The 20,322-nt window shown below is 35.7% G+C and overlaps 1 long non-coding RNA gene across 1 annotated transcript in view; it reads left to right on the plus strand.

The window, feature by feature from the left end:
- Positions 1-20,322, plus strand: part of LOC309659512 — a 40,671-nt gene that overhangs the window by 1,173 nt on the left and 19,176 nt on the right. The window contains exons 2-3 of the long non-coding RNA XR_014262849.1: positions 4,022-4,053; positions 9,301-9,383. This is a non-coding gene — a long non-coding RNA (uncharacterized lncRNA). The remainder of the gene's footprint in view (positions 1-4,021; positions 4,054-9,300; positions 9,384-20,322) is intronic.

A 20,322-nucleotide genomic window follows, 5' to 3' on the forward strand; every position in this document is an offset into this window, starting at 1 on the left:
TCTTCAGGAGGGAATCAGATACCAGGCCACTGTGTTCTTCAGACTCCAAGAGATACATATTAACTTCTTCAAATAGTCTCCTGAGATAAGGGGAAACATTCCCACCATCAAGTATCTCAAGAACTCCTCCCTTTTAAAGTCCTTTCTGATCTCCAGCTTCTAATACTTGTACCCTCAATGTGGATCAGTGGTTCAGGAAATCATTCACTAGGTTTCTGACCACCTCCTTTGAAAAATTCTGCATCTTAGTCTTGTACCTCCTTTGGAATGTGCATCAGCTGGAGACTTCCACTATTATGCTTGCATACTAAAATAAAAAGCCATCACTCATTCCCTCCAAACCAATAGCAAACAATAACTTCCCATAGTTTATGGAGTAAATTCAGATTCTGCAGCCTAGGACCAGTGCCCTGGAGCAATGACTCTCCTTTCCTCACCTCTGATTTATCCAGTAACATCCCTCTACCCGCGTTCTTCCACCCTAGTCGGGCTGATTTTCTTCTTGTCCTTATACCAACGTAGTTTCTGTTTCCTTTCAGTACTCTGCCAACCCTCATTTCTTTCAAAGTCTAGCTTCTTTCTCTAAGAAACTTTCCCTGAATAATCATACCTTTCAAGGGTTTATCATATCAATATTTTCAATTCAGTAATCTTTGCCTTTGTGCAAAATACTGTACTTAACTTTTCCTGACCTTGTTCTCCATTAATTGTGTCCCCATTCTATTCATCTTGGTTTTTGGTAGTTGTTATTGTTATGATGCCATTTGTTGCTTAGATTCATCACCAGCAATCGTATTGAACTCCTGCTGAGAACATAATGTAGTGCAAATGACTGATGACCCAAAAAGATGTCAGATGTGGCTGGGGTTCTCAAAAAGCATAGGAGTTGTCACTGCCTTCCCTAATAACCTTCACATAGTTTTGCAGATGCCCCCCAAAACAAATCCAGGTTTGCTGAGACCATGGAGACTCCTTTCTATATAGTGATTACTGGCTGTCTTTCTCATCAAGGACAATATGTATAAATTCAGCACACATACTGACCTTGGATAACTGTTGGTTAATGCCTAAGTGACATAACTGAGTGAGTGAACCCAGAGGTGACCAGTTACAGGGTGCTAGCAGATACTCAGTGTTGTTGGTTTCCAACATATTTCTTAATCCTAAACTTATCACAGAATTTGTTTGTTTCCAACCTCATAATTTGTTTCCCTTCTTTGTGCTGAATTTAACCCACAAACATCAGTCTTCATTTTGAAAGGATAATTTTGAATACAGAACTATGGTGAGGCATGAAGTCTCTGGCAGGCAGCTTATGACCCGTTAAAGATGGCTACAAATTTTTTAATACTCTATCCATTGAAAGGTGAGGTTTATGATGAGGACAAGCTACATAATTTGTGGAACCCAGTGCAATATGAAAATGTAGTGCCCTTTGTTCAAAAATTATAAAGAATTTCAAGACAGCAATAAACCAAGCATGGAGTCCTTTTGAGTTCAGGTTCCTATGCAGCTGCACTTGAGGTTTTTCAAAGGGTCACACACCCATGACTCCAGTCTGTTTATGACTCCTCCTCTTGAATCTGGTTGAGCTCTGGAACTGCTTTGACCAGTAGACTATGGCAGAAATGACTCTGTTCCACTTTCTGTGTCTTGGAACACTCTCTGGGAGCCTTGAGCTGCCATGTAAGGAGACCTACTACTCCAGCCAAGGCTGCCAGACTGGAGAGGTTGTGTGTGTAGGCATTCCAGGCAACAGTCCCAGTTGGCCCAGCCTTCCAGCCAAGGCATGTGAAGTGAAGCCATCTTGGACTCTTCAGGCCAAACTATTTGCTCCTTGGGTACCACTAAGTGACTTGAATCAGTACCACAAGGAGAACAGAAGAATCATCCAGCCGACCTCTGCCCAAATCTTGACCCACAAAATCATGAAATGTAATAAAATTGTTAGTTTAAGCCAATGAATTTGATGGTAATTTCTTCTCACACCTGGAACATGAGAAAAATTTCCCCACATTTGGTCAGGTAGCTTGTAAAATTAATAAACAATGCTGCTGCCTTTACAAAAAATGTAATTTGTAGAATAAATATCATTTGTGTAGGTTAGTGTATGTTTGGTCTCAGACTGTGACTCTCAAATCTCTTGGAACATTTGTTAGAAATTGAGATCCACTGAGTTTTAATTTGTGAGACTGGAGCTTGCAAATTTGCATGTTTAGTTAGCTTCCAAGTGATACTTACATACTTTAAGATCTCAGAACCACTGAGTTTGCATGAAAATTGTGGCTAGTGGCTAGGGATGGTCTAATTCATTCCTACGCAAAGTGTGGTCCACCTTACAAATGTCCAGCATCACCTTAACAGATGTCCCAAGTGATTCTGACGGGGGGCAGGATTTGGCCATCATCATGTTTTAAAAGCGACTCAGAGGATTTTAATCATTAGTCAAGGGGAAAACCAATGGTTTCATCCTCTGCTGACTCATTATTTCCAACATGTGTGCAATCCCTCTTGGTAACCATCTTGGCATATATGTATATGCGTCCAGATTCCTGTTTAAGCTTTCTTTCCTTTCATCATAGTTCATCATAGTGAGTGCACATGTGATTTTGACCATATTGATAGTATTGTGCTTCAATTTTGGAGATGTGCATGGCATCACAAATGGCCGAAATGTCCCCAAGAAATGTATCACCTTGGGATAAATGACTATCTAATTGGATATGCAAAGAGTAATAGACTTTGAAGAGAAAGGAATTTTACAGAGGGAAGGGATTCTAATTCTCATTAAAATTGCCAACCTTCTCTGAGCCCGTTTAGTCCTACTCAGTTCTACCACCTGAACTGATTCCTAAAGTCCCTTGCTACAAAGTCTATAGTGACTGATTTCAGGAATTGATTAACAATGGGGAACATCTAATCTGATTAAGCATCTGTGATTTAACATTTCTACCATTAGGGGACAGTATAACTCAGGAAAAAATTTGGCTGGTAATTTGTATATAAAAAACAATCATTTTTCTCATATGAAGATAAAGATTGTAAAGAATTCAGTCCAGGTATTATTGTTTTCAGTAGTGATCATCTGCATTGCCTTACTTAGTTCCCATCACAAGTAATCACATGACTCTGGAAATTAGTCATGAAGTAGACAAGAGTAAGGGTTTGCAAACTTTTTCTATAAAGGACCAGATAGTAAATATTTTACATTTTGTGGGCCATATGGTCTCTGTCTCAGTTACTCAACTCTGCCATTATAGCACAAAACAGCCATACACAATACATAAATGAATGGGCATGTCTGCATTCCTATGAAACTTTATTTACAAAAACAGATGGCAGGGTTTGCTTTAGCTTGAGGGCTGTAGTTTGCTGACCCCTGTACTAGAGGGGTAGTTTTCAAACCTGGATAATTTTCAGAAGTACTTGGGGAGCTTGTTAAAAATTGAGTCCTGGACCACACATCAAATCTACTGAATCAAAATATCTGTGGATGGGGCCCAGGCATCTGAAGTTTTTAAAGTCCCCACATGATTCTGAAGTAAATTCTTATTTAGCAATCATTAGGCCAAAATAAAGTTCCCCTTTTAGGGAACTATAAGGTCCTCCTCGGCATATTGTAATATTTTCAATATCCGAGTAACTATACATGGTGCAAAAGATATAAACGTAGAGCTTAGGCTCAGATTATCTCTGTGGGTACTTTCAAAGCACATCAATGAAGGTCTCATTCCCATATAAATGTTTGTATTAAGTGACTGGTTTGGGGGTTGTTTTGTACCACAGCACATCCCAGCCTGTCCTGACTGATAGAGGGCCATACTGAATTACTTTGAACTGGGAAGGGGAAGAGATTGAAGACATGGAAAAAGGGGAAGGAAGAATGTAGAGAGATGGTGGAATGTTGTATAGTACTTCCCCAAAATGTCCCAAATCTTCAATAAACTTCCACTCTCACAAAAAACTTGCTGTGATTGGATTTTTGATTTTTTGATTTTTTTTTTTTTTTTTTTTTTTGCAGAAATTGGTGAAGGTGAGGGGTTTAATGCCTAGGTGAGTACAAGGGTGAAACAAAGGCGACACACACAGTTGCAGTGGAAGGGAAGTTGGATAAGAATATTTTAAATATGGAGTATCCATTCCTCATGAAGTATGTTCTCTAAAGATAGGGTTGTCCTGGGCCGTTTTGCCTTGGACTAAGGAAATGTATGAGTATATAGAAGACCATGCTTTGAAAAGAGCTGCAGTGGGTCTTGTTAAGAATATGCTATCAAAGATATTTACTTGTGGTTCTAAAGCATACTGCACATTTTGGACATTTGTTTAACAAATAAAATAGGTCTATTTTTCTGGGGCAGAAGCAGCCTTTGAGATGCAAGAAGCCATTTCTTGCTTGCTTGCTGAGGCATGTCCCTTTGTTTCTGAAGTTCAGGACTGTTCTCCCCACTCCTCCCATCCCTACTCACATTCAGCTGTACAGTTAAATGTAACCTTAATTTCTTTTATGGAACCACACATCCCAAATCTGGTACCCAATGTCCACTTAAGACTGTCATTAGTGACATCACTTCTTACCCACACTTATGACCCACATGGCAGGAAGCAGTCAAGGAGCCAGATTTAACCAGCTCCTACAGAGAAAAAATGTAGTCTTCTTCACTACTGTATAAAATTGAGAAAGGATATGCCTTTTCTGACTTAAGTCAGACACTGGGGAGTCAGCTGAGATCTGTTGTTGCAAGAAAGAACTATATTTCTTCATAAGAAATATATGGATAGTATTTAGTATTTGAACCATATTTTCTCAAGAAACAATGTTAGATCAGGTGGTATTGTTTCAGCTCAGCACACAGAATACTATTTATGCTTAGTGCAGAATAAAAACAACTCAAATACCATTGTATTTTGTGTTCTCTGGAACCATGCTCTTAGCATATTAACTCGGATTTTCTAGGAATACATCGATCCTCAGGTTATGAAATCTTAGATATCACCCCTGTTCATGTTTGTGGCCTGTTAAACACTATGAAGAGGACACCTACAGAAGGAAATGATAAAGAGTAGCATAGAAGTAAATGAAACAGAGAATAGGAAACCAATAGAAAAGATCAACAAAACTGAGTTGTTTTTTTGAAAAGATAAACATAACTGATAAAACTGGAGTTGGGCTAAGAAAAAAGGAAAGAAGACTCAGAGAAAACATAGAGGAAAAGCTCCTTGACATTGGTCTTGGCAGCAGAAGCAAAAATAAATGAGTGGATCACATCAAGTTAAAATGCTTCTGTATAGCAACAACAAGCAAAAAACAATCAACAAAATGAAAGGTGAACTGTGGAATGGGAGAAAATATTTTTAAACCATATATCTGATAAAGGGTTAATATCCAAAATATATAAAGAACTCATACAACTCAATGGCAAAAAATTAAATAATCCAATTAAAAAATGGGCAAAGGACCTGAATAGACATTTTTCTGAAGAAGACATACAAATGACCAACAGGTACACGAAAAGGTGTTCAACATCACTAATCATTATGGAAATGCAAATCAAAACCTTAATGAGATACCACCTCACACCTATGAGAATTGCTATTATCAAAAAGACAATGGAGTTAGAGTCTGTCATACAGAGTGAAGTAAGTCAGAAAGAGAAAAACAAATACAGTATGCTAACACATATATACGGAATCTAAGGGGAAAAAAAAAAAAAAAAAAGGCCATGAAGAACCTAGTGGCAAGACGGGAATAAAGACACAGACCTACTAGAGAATGGACTTGAGGATATGGGGAGGGGGTGGGGTGAGATGTGACAGGGTAAGAGAGTGTCATGGACATATATACACTACCAAATGTAAAATAGATAACTAGTGGGAAGCAGCCGCATAGCACAGGGAGATCAGCTCGGTGCTTTGTGACCATCTAGAGGGATGGGATGGGGAGGGTGGGAGGGAGGGAGATGCAAGAGGGAAGAGAAATGGGAACATATTGTATATGTATAACTGATTCACTTTGTTATAAAGCAGAAGCTAACACACCATTGTAAGGCAATTATACTTCAATAAAGATGTTAAAAAAAAAAAAAAAAAAAAGACAAAAGATAGTTGTTGGTGAAAGTATGAAGAAAAGGGAACAATTATGCCCCACTGTTGGTGGGACTGTAAATCAATACAGCCATTATAGAAAACACTCTGGAGCTTCCTCAAAAAATTAAAAATGGAACAATTATATGATCCAGCAATCCCACTTCTGGGTATATATCCAAAGGAAATTAAATCACTATCTCAAAGAGATACATGCACCCTATATTCACTGCAGCATTATTCACAATAGCCACGACATGGGAACAACTTAAATGTCCATTGATGGATGAATGCATAAAGAAACTGTGGTACACATACACAATGGAGTATTATTCAGCCCTAAGAAAGAAGGAAATTTTGCCATTTGCAATAATGTGTATGAACCTGGCATTATGCTAAGTGAAATAAGCCAGACACGGAAAGACACTTTTAGATTTCACTTGTATGTGGAATCTAAAAAAGTTGAATTTGTAGAAGCAGAGGGTAGAATAGTGATTACCAGAGGTGGGGGAGGTAGGGAAAATGGAGAGATATCAGTCAAAATACCAGTTATAAGATGAATAAGTTCTGGGGATCTAATGTATTGCATGATGACTGTAGTTAAAATATTGTATACTTGAAGTTTGCTAAGAGAGTAGATCTTAAATGTTCTCGCCACACACACAAAAGAATGGTAACATATGAACTGATGGATGTGTAAACTAACCATATTGTGGTAATCACTTCACAATATATATATATCAAATTGTCACTTTGTATACCTTAAATACGCAATGCTATTTTCAATCATATCTCAATAAAACTGGGAAAAAATGTGACTCCACTACATACCCATCCAAATAACTAAAATAAAATGAAAAAGACAGACAATTTTAAGTGTCTGCAAGGACAAGGATTTGGAGCAACTGGAACTTTTCTACTCTGAGGGAATGTAAATTGACACGAGCACTTTGGAAAATTGTCGCCAAGTATCTCTTAAAGTCTGGTCCTAGGCACAAACCTTGCAGAGATGCGTACATATGTTTGCCAAAAGACATGTACCAGAATTTGAAAAGTAGTATCATAACTACCCAGGTTCTCATCAACAGTAAAGTGGATGAATATGTGGTGGTATAATCACAGAGGAATACTACACAATAATGAAAATGAATAAATTACTTCAACAGGCAACAACATAATTACATTTCACAAATGTAGAGTGAAATAAGCAGACACAAAAGAATTCATGTTTCATGATGTCATTCATAGCATGTTCCAAAGCAGACAAAAATAATTTATGATGATAGAGGTCAGAGTAGTAGTTTCTTTTTGTATGAGAGAGAGCCTGGGGCCTTCTAGGGTGCCATACGTTCTATTCTTTGATCTGGGAGGTAGTAACATGAGTTGTTCACTTTATAAAAATTAACTGAGATTTAAACTTATGATTTTTGCATTTTCCTGAATGTCTACTATATTTTAATAAAGGAAATTTATGCTTAAAAAATTAAAAAGTATTGTTCACTTTTTCTTTAGAGGATTTTAGATTTTGATGCCATCTTTTTCATCTCTGTGCAGTTTTAGAGCCACAACAATATTGCTCAGAACGTTGGAGCTATGTTTTCACCATAGAACGTTCTCCAGCATTCGTCCTTTCCAGTTAATCCCTGAGATTTTCCAAAGCTTTCGTGTAGTGGAAGGGAAAAAAAGGAGGCACTGAAACACACCAGGGTTTTAATCCCAGCTCTGCTATTTTCTAGCAATGTGACTTTTGGCAAGTCACTTTACCTTTGCCTTTTTTCTGCAAGTCTTTTTTTTTCCTTAATAGTAAAATGGAGTTGTCAATAGGTGCGTCATAGACCGGCTGTAAGAATTATATTTGAGGGCTTCCCTGGTGGCGCAGTGGTTGAGAGTCTGCCTGCCAATGCATGGGACACGGGTTCGAGTCCTGGTCTGGGAAGATCCCACATGCCGCGAAGCAACTGGGCCCGTGAGCCACAATTACTGAGACTGCGCATCTGGAGCCTGTGCTCCGCAACAAGAGAGGCCACGATAGTGAGAGGCCCGCGCACCGCGATGAAGAGTGGCCCCCGCTCGCCACAACTAGAGAAAGCCCTGGCACAGAAACGAAGACCCAACACAGCCATAAATAATAAATAAATAAATAAATAAATAAATATAAATAAAAAGAAAATTCTTAAAAAAAAAAAAAAGAATTATATTTGATATCACAGGGTGACTGAGCTTTATCTTGCATGATCCCTTCTCAGTCGATGGTAGCTCCTTGTTCCCTCACCTCCCACCCAACCCTACCCACTTGCATCTGGGAACTAAATAGAACCAATTTCCTGAATAAGTTAAAAGGTTGATGTTCAGATGGAAGTAGGTCTGACATTATATGCATCATTAATAAAAGTCAATGAACATATGGCTGTCACTTCCTTGTAGTTCACTTATAGGGAAACCTCACCGATGGGAAATTCCACCCAAAAGCCACAAATGGAAAGGGAGAAAAGTGATGTCTGTAAAAGTCCTTGCACTTTCTGTGGCCAACATTCACCTGATTCACCAGAGAGGATCTGAGGTTGCCATGAAGGTCCTATGCACTATTATGTTAGATATTGGCTCCCAAATTTACAGTGGATTACAGGGCAGGAACACTGCAGTAGTGAAAACAGCAGCTGTGGCCTGAAGTCAAGGAGGAAGCAGGGAAACTGTAAAAATTAGGAGAATTTTTTTTTAAAGGGGGTAGTGTAGAATTTTTAAAAAAGGAGTTTAGCATTCCTGTTGTCCCTTTGAACATTGTAAGATAGTATAATAATCTATGCCAATAATAATTATACCTTAATTTTCAATAAGAGTATGTATTTTATGTTTTTAGTTGTTTTAAGTATATTGGAAAGTATGTAATACTTTTTTAATTTCCATTTTTAAAAAAGTAGGTAATATGTAATATGTAAGTAGTTAATATATTTCCTTAAAAAAGATGTTGGTGGCCCTTCATCAAGAAATTTAAGTTATCTTGAAATTTCAGTTTATAGAATAACTGTGGATGTCAGTTACTTCCACTCATGCCTCTGTGTGTGCGTGTGTGTGTACATACACACATATAATTAATTCTTTTAAAAGATTTTGCTATAAAGATAATATATTCATGTAAAAATATCCTCTTTGAACTCTACATTGGGAGACTTACCCAGTTACTAAAAGATAAAAATTCTTAATTCTAATATGGTTTCACAGAACATTGCTGCAGTGAGGTCTCAGAGGATAAAACCACATCTATCAAATACTATTTCCTTGGATTATGAACAAACATCCTTTGAGTAAATTATATCCTTCTTTACCTTAAGAAATAAAATATCAGGCATCTCATCATCTCCTAAAAAGTAATTTTTGTCTCTCTTTCCTCCACATTAAATTATCTTGAATGTTTCAACTTCTTAGAGTAAATTGGCTTTCCCAGAACTACCTATGTTTTTGAAATTACTTTTCTTTCCTTAGAAGTAATTTCTGTATATGATTGAACTCTGTGGCGAAGTTCTGGTCCTGGGTAATTTTTCGTTAGTAACTTCGTGGATTTAAATGCAATACTTACAGAAGCCACATATAAATTGACAATATTTATTGTCAATACTCATGACTTAATTTTTTATTTTTTCCTCTTCTTTTAAAAACTTTTTTCCTCAAAATAAATCAAAGACTTAGATCCAACAGATTCTGGGGTTCTACTTCCATTTAAAAGGAAAAAAATTATATCTTACCTTCATTTAGATTCAAGTATTTAAAAATATTATTCCATCTCTCCATATTTGCTTGCTAGTTATACATTTATGTATTAATCTTTTCATGGTTGCTATAAACATTTCAACATGTATCCGTGGTTTATTAGAGTTTATTATGAATTAGAACTTTTAGCATTTCTCATATAATGCAAGAATTTAAAAACTTAAACTCTATATACTCTCCTTAACTTTTGTGCTTTTGTTGTCATGCATTTTATTCATATATATATTTAAAATCCTATAAGACACAATTCTTTTTATATAGTTGATGCTTATTCATATTTATGCCCTTTTTACCCTTTCTGTTGCTTTTCATTCCTTGCTGCATTCTCCTGCTTCCATCTGGGGTCACTTGAAAATTCCCTTAGTAATCTTCTTTTAGGAAAAGTCTGCTGGTGACAAACACTCTCCGTTTCTGTTTGTGTTAAAACATCTTTATTTCACTTTCTTTTTTGAAGGATGTTTTTGCTGAATATAGAATTCTAGACTGGCAGCTTTTTAAAATTTTAAATGTGTCATTCCATTGATTTCTAGCTTTCATTACTATGTTCCACATTCAGCTATAAGTCTTATTACTGAGACCTTGAAGATAGTGTCCCCCCCTACCCCTGCCTTCCATGCCTGCTTTTTGATCTGCTCTTTATCTTTCATTTTCGGCAGTTTGACTATGATTTTTGCATCCTGGTTGGGATTTTAGTTTCTTGAGCTGAAGGCTTGATATCTTAGGTTGATAATTTTTACAAATCCTAGCCAATCTCTTTGACTCAAATAATGTTTTTGCCCAAATCTCTCTCTTCCTATTCTGGTTCTTTGATTAAATGTGTGTTTGACTTTTTCACTTTACATTATATGTCTCTTATCTGTTTTCTACATTTTCTATTATTTTATTCTCATACTTCAGTCTGGATGTTTTATACTAACTATCTTCAGTTTCACTAATCCTCACTTATACTGACTTTAATCTGCCTTTGGAATCATCTATTTAATTCTCATATTTATTCATTTAGCTATATTTGCTTATTTATACTAGAATTTTAGTTTAATTCCTTGAAAAGAGTTCAGTTCTTTCATAAAATTCTCCATATTGTCATCTATTTTCTTTTTTTGGTTATTCTACTATTTTTTAATTTTTATTTTTTATATATTTTTAATTGAAGTATAATTGATTTACAGTGTTGTGTTAATTTCTGCTGTACAGCAGAGTGATTCAGTTATACACACACACACATACACATACATTCTTTTCTATATTCTTTTCCATTATGGTTTATCACAGGATATTGAATATAGTTCCCTGTGCTATATGATAGGACCTTGTTGTTTATCCATTCTATATATAATAGTTTGCATCTGCTAACCCCTAACTCCCAATCCATCCCTTCCCCACCTCACCTCCCCCATGGCAACACAGGTCTGTTCTCTAGGTCTGTAAGTCTGTTTCTGTTTCATAGATAAGTTCTTTTGTATCATATTTTAGATTCCACATATAAGTGATATCATATGGTGTTTGTCTTTCTCTTTCTGACTTACTTCACTTAGTATGATAATCTCTAGGTCCATCCATGTTGTTGCAAATGGCATTATTTCACTCTTTTTTATAGCTGAGTAACATTCCATTGTGTATATGTACCACATCTTCTTTTTCCATTCATCTGTCGGTGGACATTTAGGTTGTTTCCATGTCTTGGCTATTGTAAACAGGGCTGCAATGAACATAGGGATGCATGTATCTCTTTGAATTATAGTTTTGTCTGGATATATGCCCAAGAGTGGGATTGCTGGATCATATGGTAACTCTATTTTTATTTGTTTTTTTTTTAGGAACCTCCATACTGTTTTCCATAGTGGCTGCACCAACTTACATCCCACCAACAGTGTAGGAGGGTTCCCTTTTCTCCACACCCAATCCAGCATTTGTTATTTATAGACTTTTTTTTTTTAATTTGTTTATTTTATTTATTTTTGGCTGTGTTGGGTCTTTGTTGCTGTGTGCAGGCTTTCTCTAGTTGCGGCGAGCGGGGACTACTCTTCATTGCAGTGAGCGGACTTCTCATTGTCGTGGCTTCTCTTGTTGTGGAGCATGGGCTGTAGGCGCACGGGCTTCAGTAGTTGTGGCACACGGGCTCAGTAGTTGTGGCTCGTGGGCTCTAGAGCGCAGGCTCAGTAGTTGTGGCGCACACGCTTAGTTACTCCGTGGCATGTGGGATCTTCCCAGACCAGGGCTTGAACCCGTGCCCCCTGCATTGGCAGGCGGATTCTTAACCACTGTGCCACCAGGGAAGTCCTATAGACTTTTTGGTGATGGCCATTCTGACTAGTGTGAGGTGGCACCTCATTGTAGTTTTGATTTACATTTCTATAATAATTCGCAATTTTGAGCATCTTTTCAAGTGCCTCTTGGCCATCTGTATGTCTTCTTTTTTTTTTTTATTGGAGTATAATTGCTCTACAATGTTGTGTTAGTTTCTGCTGTACAATGAAATGAATCAGCTATATGTATACCTATATCCCCTCCCTCTTGGACCTCCCTCCCACCCCCGCATCCCACCCATCTAGGTTGTCACAGAGCACTGAGCTGAACTCCCTGTGCTATACAGCAGGTTCCCACTAGCCATCCATTTTACAGATGGTAGTGTATCTATGTCAAACCAAATCTCCCAATTCGTCCCACCCTCCCCTTCCCCCTCTGTGTCCACATGTCCATTCTCTACGTCTATGACTCTATGGAGAAATGTCTAAGTCTTCTGCCCATTTATTGATTGGGTTGGTTGTTTTTTGTTATTGAGTTGTATGAGCTGTTTGTATATTTTGGGAATTAAGCCCTTGTTGGTCTCATCATTTGCAAATGTTTTCTCCCAGTCTGTAATTTGTCGTTTCATTTTGTTTATGGTTTCCTTTAACTGTAGAAAAGCTTCTAAGTTTGATTAGGTCCCATTTGTTTATTATTGCTTTTATTTCTATTGCCTTGGAAGACTGACCTAAGAAAGTATTGCTACAATTTATGTCAGAGAATATTTTGCCTATGTTCTCTTCTAGGAGTTTTATGGTGTCCTGTCTTATATTTAACTCTTTAAGCCATTTCGAGTTTATTTTTGTGTATGGCATGAGGATGTGTTCTAGTTTCACTGATTTACATGCATTTTCCAACTTTCCCAATACCATTTGCTAAAGAGAATTTTTCTCCATTGTATATTCTTGCCTCCTTTGTCAAAGATTAATTGACAGTAGGTGTGTGGGTTTATTTAAGCACTCTCTATTCTGTTCCATTGATCCATATGTCTGCTTTTGTGCCAATACCATGCTGTTTTGATTACTGTAACTTTGTAGTATTGTCTGAATCTGGGAGGGTTATGCCTCCTGCTTTGTTGTTTTTCCTCAGGATTGCTTTGACAATTCTGGGTCTTTATGGTTCCATATAAATTTTAGAATTATTTGTTCTAGTTCTGTGAAAAATGTCCTGGGTAATTTGATAGGGATTGCATTCAATCTGTAGATTGCTTTGGGTAATATGGCCATTTTAACAATATTAATTCTTCCAATCCAAGAGCATGAGATATCTTTCCATTTCTTTGGATCACCTTCAGTTTCCTTAATTAATGTTTTATAGTTCTCAGCATATAAATCTTTCACCTCCTTGGTCAGGTTTATTCCTACATATTTTTTTTTCTGGATATGATTTTTAAAGGGATTGTTTTACTGTATAGAACAGGGAACTCTACTCAATACTCTATATGGGAATAGATTCTTAAAAAGAGTGGATATATGTATATATATAACTGATTCACTTTGCTGTACAGCAGAAACTAACACAACATTGTAAATCAACTCTACTCCAATAAAAATTAATTAAAAATATGATAAATGGTATAGGATTTTAAAAAAAGGATTTTTTTTACATTCATTTTGTGATATTTCATTGTTAGTGTAAAGAAATGCAACCAATTTCTGTATGTTAATCTTGTATCCTGCTACTTTGCTGAATTCATTTATCAGTTCTAGTAGTTTTTGTGTAGAGTCTTTAGGATTTTCTATATAGAGTATCAGGTCATATGCACATAATGACAGATTTACCTCTTACCTTCCAATTTGGACACCTTTTATTTCTTTGTCTTGTCTGATTGCTGTGGCTAGGACTCCAGTACTATGTTGAATAGAAGTGGTGAGAGTGGGCATCCTTGTCTTGTTCCAGATTTTAGTGGGAAGTCTTTGAGCTTTTCACCATTGAGTATTATATTGGCTGTGGGTGTCATCTATTTCCTTGAATGTATCTTCCAGAAATCTCACTAGACCAAAAGATTTCAGTAGACAACAAATCTGCTGAAAGATAACTGCTGCACTGGCCTATTGAATCTTATCTCTACAGGAAGGAAAAATAAACACAAGATATAAAGGTTAAAAGTCATGAGAATTATATGTAGCAAAAGAGAGGGTGATCTGCATTGATGACATAAAATGGTGATAGAATTTAAATGCTGAATAGGACTTTAGAATTTAAATGCTGAATAGGACTTTGGTGATAATGTCAGGTAAGCCCACCATAGTGCCTCGTGTCTTGCACCTAATGAACACTCAATAAGTCTATATTATGAGTGCATTCTCTAGATGAGTGAATCAAGGCCAGAAGATGACCTGCCCAAGAAACACAATACAAACATACCTAAGATGGAGCTCAACTCAGGAGCATGTCACACAGAGTTGTCATCTCTACAAAGTATCTTCCATTGACACATCATTTTCCTTTATTTATTAGACTTTTTATTATAAAAACTGTAAAACATATACAAAGTAAATAGAATGATTTACACAAAGTAGATAGAATACTGAATACTGAATACATATCAACAAAGTTCAAAATTGTTCAACATTCTAATTATTATTTCATGTAATTATTGTTTCATCTATTCCTTTATCCACTCTCCAGCCCTCAATTTATAATATTTTTGAGGTAGAATTTATGAACATTGAAAAGACAAATCATAACTGTGCAATGTTGGCATGTGGTTCTACTCATGTAACTGTTCTGTTATGGACTGAATTATGTCCCCTTAAAGTTCATAATTTTAGGCCCTAACCCCCATTGTGCCTGTATTTGGAGATAGGGCATATAATGAGGTTAAGTGAGGTCATTAGGATGGATCCTTAATCTGATAGGACTGCTGTCCTTATAAGAAAAGGAAGAGACACCAGAGATCTCTCTCTGCACCCAGAGAGGATCACGTGAGCACACAGCAAGATAATGGCCACCTACAAGCCAAGGGAAGAGGCTTCAGAATGAAACTAAATCTGCCAGCACCTTGATCTTGAATTGTCGGTCCCTAGAATTGTGAGAAATAAATTTCTGTTGTTTAAGCCTCCCAGTCTGTGGTGTTTTCTTATGGCAGTCCTATCAGACCAATACGCATATCTTATGATAGAGAACATTTTAACCTACCCAGAAAATTCCCTCATGTCTCTTTCCAGACTGTCCCTATTTGCTCTTCTTCTCATTCTTGAGACAACATTTTTTACTTTAACTTACATTTGTTTTTTTAAATTGAAGTATAGTTAATTGGCAATGTTGTGTTAGTTTCAGGTGTACAGCAAAGTGATTATATATATATAAAATATTCTTTTCCAGATTCTTTTCCATTATAGATCATTGTAAGATATTGAATATAGTTCCCTATGCTATATAGTAGGTCCTTGTAATTTATCTATTTTATATATAGTAGTGTGTATATGTTAATCCCAAACTCCTAATTTATCTCTCCCCCCAGCTCCCGCTCTCCCCTTTGGTAACCATAAGTTTGTTTTCTATGTCTGTGAGTCTATTTGTTTTATAAGTAAGTTCATTTATATCAGTTTTTAAGATTCCACATATAAGTGATATCATATGATATTTGTCTTTCTGTCTTACTTCACGCAATATGATAATCTGTAGGTCCATCCATGTTGCTGCAAAGGGCATTATTTCACTCTTTTCTATGGCTGATTAATGTCCCATTGTGTATATATACCACACCTTCTTTATCCGTTCATCTGTTAGTGGAAGTTTACTTGCTTCCATGTCTTGGCTATTGTAAATAGTGCTGCAATGAACATTAGGGTGCATGTATCTTTTCAAATTAGAGTTTTCTCTGAATATACGCCCAGGATTGGGATTGCAGTGTCACATGGTAACACCTTATATTTGTTTTGCCTGTTTAAGAAATTTCTATACGTGAAATGACTCAGTATGTTGTCTTTGTCTTTCTTTTGCTCAGTATTATATCTGTGAGACTCATCGATGTTGTTGTATGAAAAGTAGTTAATTCCTTTTCATTGTTCAGTAGGATTCCGTTGCATGAACACATCACAATTTATCTGTTCCCATAGTGATGGACACTTGAGTTGACTTCAGTTTTTGGCTATTGTGACTAGAGCTGCTATTTACATTCTTGTACAAGCCTTTTTGTGGACATAAGTTTTGATTTCTCTCAGATAAATGCTTAGGAGTAGAATTGCTGGGTCAAAGGATATGTGTATGTTTAATTTCATAAGAAACCACCAAACCTTTTCCTAAAGTGGTTGTATCAATTTTACATTCCAGCTAGGTATGTGTAAGAGTCTGGTTGCTCTTCATCCTTGCCAACATTTGGTATTTTTAGTCTTTGGTATTTTAGCCATTCTAGTGGATGTGTAGTGGGATTTTAGCTTGTATTTCCGTAATGATGAATGATGTGGAACACTTTTTTTATGTGCTTATTGGCCATTTGTATATTTTCCTTTGTGAAGTGTCTGCTGTGAGTATGCTTATTTTTAAATAATTTATTATTATTATTATGCTGTCATTGTTGTTGTTGTTATAGTGATTCATTATATGTTCCGGATATAAGTCCTTTGTCAGACATGATTTGTGGATATTTTCTGTAAGTATGTGGTTTGCCTATTCTTTTTCTTGATGTTGTCCTTTGATGAGCACAAGTTTTAAATTTTGATGAAATCTAATTTATCAAATTTTTCTTCTATGGTTATCACTTTCTACATTGTAAGAAATCTTTGCCCACTCTCAGTTTATGAAAATATCCTCATATTTTTTCTTTGAAGGGCTTTATGGTTTTATTTTTATGTTTAAGTCTATGATCTACCTTAAATATTAACATACTTGAGATACACTATGTATATAGCTTTGTAATTTGTTCCCCCTCTATTTCATCAACCTTTTCACATGTCACTGAAAATACTTCATGAATATTATTAGGGACTGTATAACTGTCTATGCTATGGATGTGCCATAATTTATTTAACTATTTATCTTGGGACATTTAGGTTGTTTTCTGTTATAAATAATATTTGCAGTGAAAATGGTGGGTTTTTTGCATATATATGTGCATTTTAGATTATTTCTTTTGGGTGCATTCCTAGAGGGGAATCACTGGGCCCAAAATATGGAACATCTTTAAGACACTTAATACACATTACATCCCCAAATTACTTTCCAGTAAATGTGACAGCTTAAATTCCCTCTAGCAGCATATGAGAATAGTGATCTCATCATATCCTCTCAATGAGTATTAGCCCTCTGTAAATATTTTTTCCTTTGGCATGTTAAAGAAGATATTTCTTATAGTGTCAATTTGTATTTCTTTTATTATTAATGAGTTTGTACTTTTAAATTAGATTTATTAAACTTGTTTTCCTCATTTTTGAATAGCCAGATCATATAATATGCTCACATGTCCATGATTTATCAATAAGGATCCTACCTTTATTTCCTGTTTGTTCCACGAATTTATATATTAAAGGTATTAGTCTCGTTTCATTTTATACTCATATTATTGCCAGTTTTTGCTTGTGGTTTTTGCTTATGATTTTTGATGTTGTTAGTGGTTCTAGTCAATTTTTTGTCAGTGCTATAAAGATATTTAGAAATATATGAATTATAAAATTCCAGAGGCAGGGGAAAGGTAATAATGGTGAGCTAAGCATAATAGCTTCCACTGGGATGGGAGAGTAAGGACTTTCATCTTTGACCTGCTCAGAGATTACTATGTATTCAGGAGTAGGTCCCATGTTTATCCTCTGCCTGTTTCCCTATGTATAAAATACAGATAATCCACATACCTATGGATAAATGCTAAAAATTTATGTAACTCCTAGATGATAGTATAGAATAATTAAATGCAAAATATTATGCCTATAAGCTATTTTAACTTACATATTGTGTGCTGTCTAGAGATCCACTTTCTTTTTTATATATTTGTAGGAGATAAGAATGTAATAAAATACATGTATCATTTTATATTTATGATAAAAATAAATTTATTATATTTAATAAAAACAGCTCCTTAAGAGAAAAGACATGTCATTGAAAGCAGATTCAATTGCCAATGTATACAATACCCTAGGAAAATTGAGGAAGAAAGAAAAGCCTTAATTAATGGAGAGGATGCATTCTAAACACTCCCTTTACTATCAGACACAGCTGTGCTTTCTAAAACCTTACATGGGCAGCTACTCCCCTTGGTAGTTAATACTAGAATTCACAAATATTCCTTATGGACTCAAGCCATCTTACTTATATCAAATTCCCTCCTTTGGATTATGAAATCATAGACTCACAGAGTTGTAGACCTGGAATATTTGAAGACTATCTTGCCTAGTTTTATAGTTGTGAGAACTGAGACCCAAAGAGTTTCACTATTTTTCTCAAAAACTAGTGTTTCTTAAAAACTAATGCTAGGCCCAGACCAGAACCTGAAGTTCTTGCCTTCTACTCTGGAGATTTTCCATAGCTCTACATTGAGTATAGGAAGTAAGTAAGTAAATTTTAAAAAGCACAGCTACCTCCAAATGAAAAATAGGACACTTCAAAATTTGTACTTTTTATAAAATCTGTTAGCCCAAGAGCCAACAGGCTTTCTTGTTCTAAAGCAATGGCTTTATTATTGTGTTTCTAATATAACAGGAAAGAAACCACCAAATCTTAACATGTGGAAAATTATGTGTTCAAAAAGAATTGTAAATTATGACTTTCAGAGGGTTTGTCATTTGCCTGTAGAGTGTATCCAGCTTTACAAGGCTTTCTACCAGATGTCATAAGGCAAAACTTTTGGAGGTGTTTTCCATTTGCAACTTAAGAAAAAAATATATATACACATCTGAAAATCTCTTTTGAATTTACTTCAAAGGAAAAATATCTGCTGCAAAGACTGTTCAGCTTATTTATGGAAAATGAATTGTCATTTCATTTTAGAAAAAGGCAAACAAAGCCATAAAAAGCATTGCTCAGAACTGTCAGAGATTCATACAGCTTTTAAATCAGAAGGAAAGCTCACTGCTGCATATTAAGCTAGTGCTTTGTTATGGCAAACTAAGTAAGTGGTTGAAATGATGAAATAAAAAATTCTAGTGTTAACAATGATAAACATCCTATCTACACTCTTGTTAACCACTGCAGAGCATGACAAATGGAACCAATCCACTGACCTTTGTGGAGTAAGCTCCTTTCTGTTGGCTGTGTAGAAAGCTTGTTATTATCTAAATTTATTTTAAGTTAGATGGACTGTTGTTTGGACAAAATATAGTTCTACTAGTTATCAGTAAAAAAGGACCTAACTAAATGCTATTAATTTAGTTACTTTCCCTGAAAACATCTTTCTTCCACACATAAGTATCCATATAGACATATTGGAAAATAAGGAAGTCTGAAGTTTTTTGAGAATCTTTCTGAAAATTAATTAGGAAATAAGATATTAGATACAGGATTATTAAAGTACCGTCAATAGATTTAACTCGGTGAGGCTAGCTTAGCAAAATTGCCCATTTTCCCCCGTTGTACTTTCCTACAGAACATTAAAGTATTCTAATTAGATTCTCATAGAATAAACTACAGTGCCAATACTGGCAGTTATGGTTTACATTTTATTGAATCAAGTGTCTATTTTTTGTTTTTTGAACACTTGGACCAGTGACTCTTTGTGCAGCTGATATAAATGAGTTGGTGTAGGCCTTTTACTGTGAGCCCATTTCAGAGATGAATAAGCTTGGTTCTGGATGGAGAGTACCTATGAGTCCCTTAGCAGGTCGAAAAGGTGAGTGGCGGAGTGCTCAGCATCTAGAATTCAATTCCTGACACCTGGTCCAGAGCTCCCTCAATGACTGAATGCTAAGAATGAGTTCCTTTTGTAGCACACTAGGCAAAGGTAATACTGGGTGTTTTCATTTTGTCACATTTTTCTTAATGCAAATGGAAAGAGAGATGTTGTTAAATAAATTTACCAAACAGTTCTTTTTTGGGAGTTAATTCAACAGGAAACCTATTATAGTTTCCCTTTTCTAGGTCAAGAGAGAAATATTCCAATTCTCAGGGGATTTTTGAAATATGTATCACAACTCCCAAAAGAGAATTATAAAATCAGAACTATGATTGCTTAAATAATGATTAGAGTGAAGAAATGAACTCTATTCTAACATTCTAGTGCATTGCCAATGTAGCTTTGACATTAACTTGACATGTGTC

The sequence above is a fragment of the Balaenoptera physalus genome (assembly GCF_965194825.1).
Source record: "Balaenoptera physalus genome assembly, chromosome: 4".
Taxonomy (NCBI): domain Eukaryota; kingdom Metazoa; phylum Chordata; class Mammalia; order Artiodactyla; family Balaenopteridae; genus Balaenoptera; species Balaenoptera physalus.